Below are 6,575 nucleotides of genomic sequence, written 5' to 3' on the forward strand. Positions count from 1 at the left end.
GCAGCCCCTGGTCGGGCTCAGAGCAGGGCCGATTGGGGGGTTGGGGCACCACCCCCTGTCACACTCAAGGCAAGGTCGATGGGGAGGTTGCCGTGCCACCCCCTGTCACACACAGAGCATGGGCCGATCAGGGGGTTGGGGCACTCCTCCCTGTCACACTCAGGGCAGGGCCGATGGGGAGGTTGCAGCTCCACCCCGTCACTCACAGAGCAGGGCCCATGGGGGGTTGGGGCACCATACCCTGTCACACACAGAGCAGGGCTGATCAGGGGGTTAGGGGCACCTTCCCCTGTCACGAACAGAGCAGGGCGGATAGGGAGGTTGTGGCCCCGCCCCCTGTCACACACAGAGCCGCAGGGCAATCAGGGGGTTTGGGCTCTGCCCCCTATCACGCTGCTCCAGGGGCCAGGAGGCCTCGCGGCTCTGCTGATCCCAGTGCTGGGAGGCCTTGTGTCTCTGCTTGACACAGGGGCAGTGAGGCCTCGCTGCTCCGTTGATCCCGGTGCTGGGAGGCTTCACGGCTCTGCTTGACACAGGGGCAGTTAGTCCTCGCTGCTCCACTGATCCCGGTGCCAGAAGGCCTCGCGGCTCCGCTGATCCCGGTGCTGGGAGGCATATTACCCTTTTACTATATAGGATAGAGGCCTGGTGCACGGGTGGGGGCCAGCTGGTTTGCCTGAAGGTGTCTGATCAGGGTGGGCGTCCCGCTTGGGTGCCTGCCAGCTGGGTGAGAGGATAATGGCTGTTTGCAGCTGGTCACATCCCCTTCAGGGTGGGGGTCCCCACTGGGGTGCCTGGCCAGCCTGGATGAGGGGATGATGGCTGTTTCCAGCTGGTCACACCCCCTTCAGGGTGGGGGTCCCCACTGGGGTGCCTGGCCAGTCTGGGTGAGGGGCTGAGGACCGTTTTCAGGCTGGCGGGTGACTGAAGCTCCCAACCTGTCCTTTTTTTCTTTTTTCTTTTATTCTGGGATTTATTTACCTTCTATGGCTGTCACTGGAACTGAGAGCCGGCTTTCTCTCTGAGGCTCGGCTCCAGCTCTGAGACCTCGGCTGCTGAAAGCAGGTATCTGGTTTGTTTGGGTTCTATAATCGAAACACTGTTTCAACTCCAGCTCTGAGGCCTGGCTGGCTGAAAGCAGGTTTCTGGTTTTTTTTAGCTTCTATAATTGCAACAATGTTTCTTAAACTGCAAGCTCAGAGCCCAGCAGCGGCAGGTGGGGAACGTTGGCTTCCTCTGTCACTGGAGCAAGCAAGCCTGTTTGCTTCAAGCTGCCTGGCTGCCGGCCGCCATCTTGGTTGGCAGTTAATTTGCATATCTCGCTGATTAGCCAATGGAAGGGTAGCGAAGTTATGGTTAATTACCATGTTTCTCTATTATATAGGATATATATATATATATATATATATATATATATATATATATATATAGTAATCTTATTGCTATCACTGTGGCTTTGTGAAGTGGACATTGAGTTTGGGAAATGACAATATGCTATGGTATTTCATGCTCAAAAGCAGACTTCATAAGAGCAAAGGCAGAAGAAGAAAAAATGTAGTTCCTGAAAAGCATATACCTTTATAGAAATACATAAATGTGAGGGTAGAAACTTGCTGATAACCAAGAGAGAATAAGGCTGAAATGACATGAATAAGAAAATGTACTATATGCTTTAATATTGGTAGAAGATGATTTTTTAATAGGACACAAAATTTCATGGAGGTCCTTCAAATAGCCAGCTCCATTGAGGGACTGCTTAATATACAATGTCTGAGCAATTCTTGAATTATTTTGACCACAAATTCTTCTCTCAGAAATCAAAATAAATTAGGGCAGCTTCTCCATATTTAATTCTGACATAAAAAAGAAAAAATATATAGTCAGTGCAATGGAAGCGATAACCCCTTCGAAGGATGCAATATGTAAAAAAAAATCATAGACATATTTAAAAAAATACAAAAATAATGAATATTCCAAGAGAAAAGTAAAGATTGATGCTAAACTTCTCTCAAAGTGGGTCTTATGTACACTACTTCTGTGTAATGCTTATAGAGAAGGGATCCATGAAAAATAATTTCAAAAACATAAAAATAGTGTGTTGCTCTTATGAAGTCCATTGTATTGTAATGTGGAATTTGGGGTGCAGATTCTCCTTGTGGGTTCTTGCCTCACAAAGTTTGAAGAATAAAATTCTCGGACTAAAAGGACTTGTTAGTAAAAGTGTGGAAATTTATTGAAAGCAAATACAAACTCCCACGTAGCGGGTAACCAACTCAGCCCCTTTTTCTAAGGTTTTTAAAGGCTGGAAGTTCCTTGTCTAACTATGCTCCTTCTAATTGGACCCTTTCCCCATTTTATAACCCTGTGTTTTCCTAATTGGTCACTCTTTTGCAAAGTATCAGTTTTAAAGTCCAAAGCCCACCTGATGCCTCCCTCTCCCTCTCCCTCTATCTTGTGACTTCTCTATCCTCTGTGAAAGTAAGATAAACATTGGAGCCATCACATATGCATTCCTCTCCCATGGACCCTCTTTCCCTAAAACTGCCTGTCCTGTCTCTAAAATTCCTTTTGGTTAGTTAATAAAAGGTCATTGTAATATATATTGCTGCGTGACAAGACACTCTAAAATTCAATGCTTAAAACTATGACAAATTGATTTTGTTTGTGAATTTGCAATGCAGGAAAGGTTTCATAGGAACAGCCTACTGGGCATCATCAGGGTGTGGGCCAAGGTTGAAGGCTAGAATTACTGTTACTCTCATTTGATTATAAGTCCTGCAGTTCATCTGGTTGTCAGCTGCAACCTCAACTGGAGTTGCTGCTGGAACACCAACACATGGACTTCCCAGGTGGCTGCTTGGCTCCTGTAGTTCATGGTGGCTGTCTTTCAAGGAAGACCATCCTAATAGCAGAAAGAGAGAGCCAGTGGAAGTAACATGGCCTTTTATGACCTAGCAGACATCAGGCAGTATCACTTCCCCCTCATACTATTGATTAGAATTGAGTTGCTTAGGCCAGTTCATATTTAAGGGAGGAGAATTAGACATCCTTTATTGATGAGGCTATCAAATAATATGTACATGTGTTTTAAAGTCAACACAGATACTTTGAAATTTTTAAGACAATGCAATCAGTTTAACCCACCATTGCCTCATTTTTTTTTTGCTCAAGGTACTTTTGTTCAGAGAAAACTAATATGTTGTGAAGATACCCTTGTTAAAAATGAAACACAGAGAGAAAATGCTCTTGAAGAAGATCTTCCTGCAAACACATCATTTTACTCTGAATTTACTAAAGCAGTAGTAGTTGAATGAATGAATTGGCCTACCGTGTATTTCTCAGAAAAGCCTAGTTATACAAAAGTCTAAAAGTATACTGTCCTAGAAACAAATAACATTACCTTTTCTTTTTACCCTTCTTCAATTTAGTGCCCTTTAATCTTTTTGTCATTAGTAAACCTTTAATATGGTTGAGCAAAATGAACTCAGATACATATACAACTAGCAATGTGATCTTTAAATAGAAAATAAGACTTCTTGGGTAGAACTTATAAGCAGAGAAGTTTTAAATCATTCATGGTTCTTCCATTCTCTCATTAGTCCATAAATAGATATGTTTAGGCAAGATAAAGCTGAATTGGATATACTATGCAAAGGATGATAGAATCAGACACTTCCCTGGTAGTATTTCACATCTTTATATGAAAAGGCACATATAGTTGACTATGTTACACGTTACTAAGTATTTAAAAACATAGGACATAGCACAGGATATTTACCCATGAAGCATGTGTTAACTCTCCCAGACAGAGGTTGCTTCCTTCTTTTCACTCCCCTAATATTTTAAATAATTTCCTATATCTTCAGGGAATTTTTCCTTATTTATTCTTATCCCTAACTTTATCTTCACATCTATACTATGTCTTTTTAAAACATAATTTTAAAACTGTAATATTAATTGAAAACACAGTATCTGGAACATACATTTTCTGCTTACCATTAAATCCCTTTGCTAAGAAAGCAATGCATATTTTGCATACTATGTTAGATTCACTGCAGTCATAAATTTTATTTCACTACTCCATTGAAACACTTTTTCCCATGTTACAAAAAAATGTCCTACTTGGGAAATGCAGTTGCTACCTTCAAGCTTTCTATCATGTCTTTTTAACATGGTTGACCACACTTTCTTTTCTTCTGCTTTCTATTAATGTTTAGCTATTGCCATTCTCCCAATGTGAACATATACTCTATCCAAAATCTGTGCCATTTTTGAAATTTCATCTTTTAGGGAATTAGGGTTTCATGCTCCTAATTTTTTGGAAAATAGCTCCTAAAAAATTGGAGTCTGTCTTGATACCTCCTTTGTCTTATCTATCACTTTCTCTCAGTCACCAAGTATGGTCAACTATTTATCCATACTAACTCTTCATTGTGTGAAAAACAAGCTATTATTGTATTGTCTCTTTTTTGTCCTTGGAGGATAATTTACAATCTTAAATGAGCAAACCAAAATCAATTCCTTTCCTAGATTCACTAAACTCACTCTTTTGTGAAAACATCACATATGCACCTGCCACAGGCTCTTTGCTTTAGCTCTAGAATGTGTTTTGCCTTAGATATTCATTTAGCTTACTCCCTCAGTTCATTCACATTTATGGTCAACTGTCAGATCCTTGAAGAGGTCTCCCCTAGTCAACACATCCCTCCTCACCCTTGCCTTATTTTTCTCCACATCACTTATTGCTACCTGCTGTTACTAAACAAATGTGTATGTATTTCTTTGTTTATTTTACTCTCTAACATGAGAATGTAAGTTCTATGAAGGCAAAAACTTTTTCATTATTTTTGGTGCTACATTCTGAATAGTTACTAGCACATGGTAGGCACTCTGTGAATAGTTTTAAATAAAATAAATGAATAATAGACAAGAGGGTAGACTTAGTTATGGGGAAATTGGTGTGACATAACTTATTAATAAAGCAAACTAGGTAAAGTCTTCACCAAAATAAATGGGACTTTAAAGAAATTCAATCTTAAGAAATCCCCACACACCAAGAAGTAACCAAATATTTAGTTCCCCTGTATATCGTTGGGGAGACCATGTGGAGTAACAGGTTTTTAAAGGGTGAGGGAGGGAAAATAATTTATCCCAAAGCTTCTTGCCAAAACCTGTCTTCCATTGGCCGGTATCCCTGTTGGCCATGAATGCACCTATACTTTCATGTTGTGCATCCAAACCTCTGCGGGCTGTCACTGGAGAAGCCAGGTCCTCTGTAGCTTCCCACTGGCTGGTGCACCGCTACAGTGAACTTGCCTTAAGGATAAGTGGCACATCTAAGGGGCTTCTTAGTCTGTAACAAGAATAGCAGCAGCAGCAGAGACCTGGCTGCTTGGTCACTGAGTGTGTTTAGAAATTATAGCACAAAATATTCAGTTTCTTATAGGTCCCATTTGAAATACTGTAATTTTTTCTCAGGCAATTTCTCCTCATGCTCAGTTACAAACCAGAGCAACAACTGAAAAGGTGGTCTAAACGTGTGAGTTAGTGATCTGACATCCTCCAAATGCTAAACAGATTTTCATTTTCATTCTCATAACGGTGGTATGGGAGTGGAAGTTTCTTGACAGGTCAAACATATACACTAGTCTAGATCTCTGAGATAATTTGGCTCTGACAAGTATTTAAGTTATGTTAGTTGACTAATTTCATAGCCTTAGTCATTAAAGCCCATTTTGTGGATTCCCTTTAAGGAATTATTTTTGCCTACTGAGGGAATATTCTCTTTTTCTAACCGAAGAGAGGCTCTTGACAAAAGAGGCAAAACAAAGTAAACTGCTAAATATTTTGGAAAGCTTTAGGCAAGTGTAATTACAATTATTTGTTTGAAACAGAGGGGTTGTTCATTACCTCTAATTACAGACATAAGTGGTGAGCATTTAGAAGGCAGCCACCATACACCCAAACCAACGTACTTATTATCACTTGTTTAATTGTTGATTCCAATAATATGTAAGCCCCATCAAAACAGAGAATGTGTCTATTTTACTCGCCTGTTACAAAGTAGGAATCTAAAAGTACTTCTTGTGGTTAGAATAACTAGGCACCTAGAGGTGGCCCAAGTAAACAGCTCTCTCCTGCTCATTGTACCAGTCTAAGTCATTTTGTCTAGCCTCAATTTTGTATTCTGATCCATTGTGCAAATGCATATTCTCTTATATATTTGTGTCTGCTCTCTCTTTCTCTCTTGCTCTCTATATGCACACACACATGCACATACATGCATATACATGCATATATACATATACATATATTCTCTACAATATATATTAATATATGTCATATATCCGGTGCACAAAAATTTGTGCACTCGAGGGGGGGGGGTGTCCCTCAGCACGGCCTGTGCCCTCTCGCAGTCTGGGACCCCTCAGGGGATGACCACTTGCTGGCTTAGGCCTGCTCCCGGGGGATTGGGCCTAAGCTGGAAATCAGACATCCCTCTGGGCAGCCTCCGGGGATGTCCACTTGCCAGTAGGGAGCAGACCTAAGCTGCAGTCAGACATCCTTAGCGCTGC

This window comes from Myotis lucifugus, unplaced genomic scaffold (assembly GCF_000147115.1).
Source record: "Myotis lucifugus unplaced genomic scaffold, Myoluc2.0 scaffold_1, whole genome shotgun sequence".
NCBI classification, from domain to species: Eukaryota; Metazoa; Chordata; class Mammalia; order Chiroptera; family Vespertilionidae; genus Myotis; species Myotis lucifugus.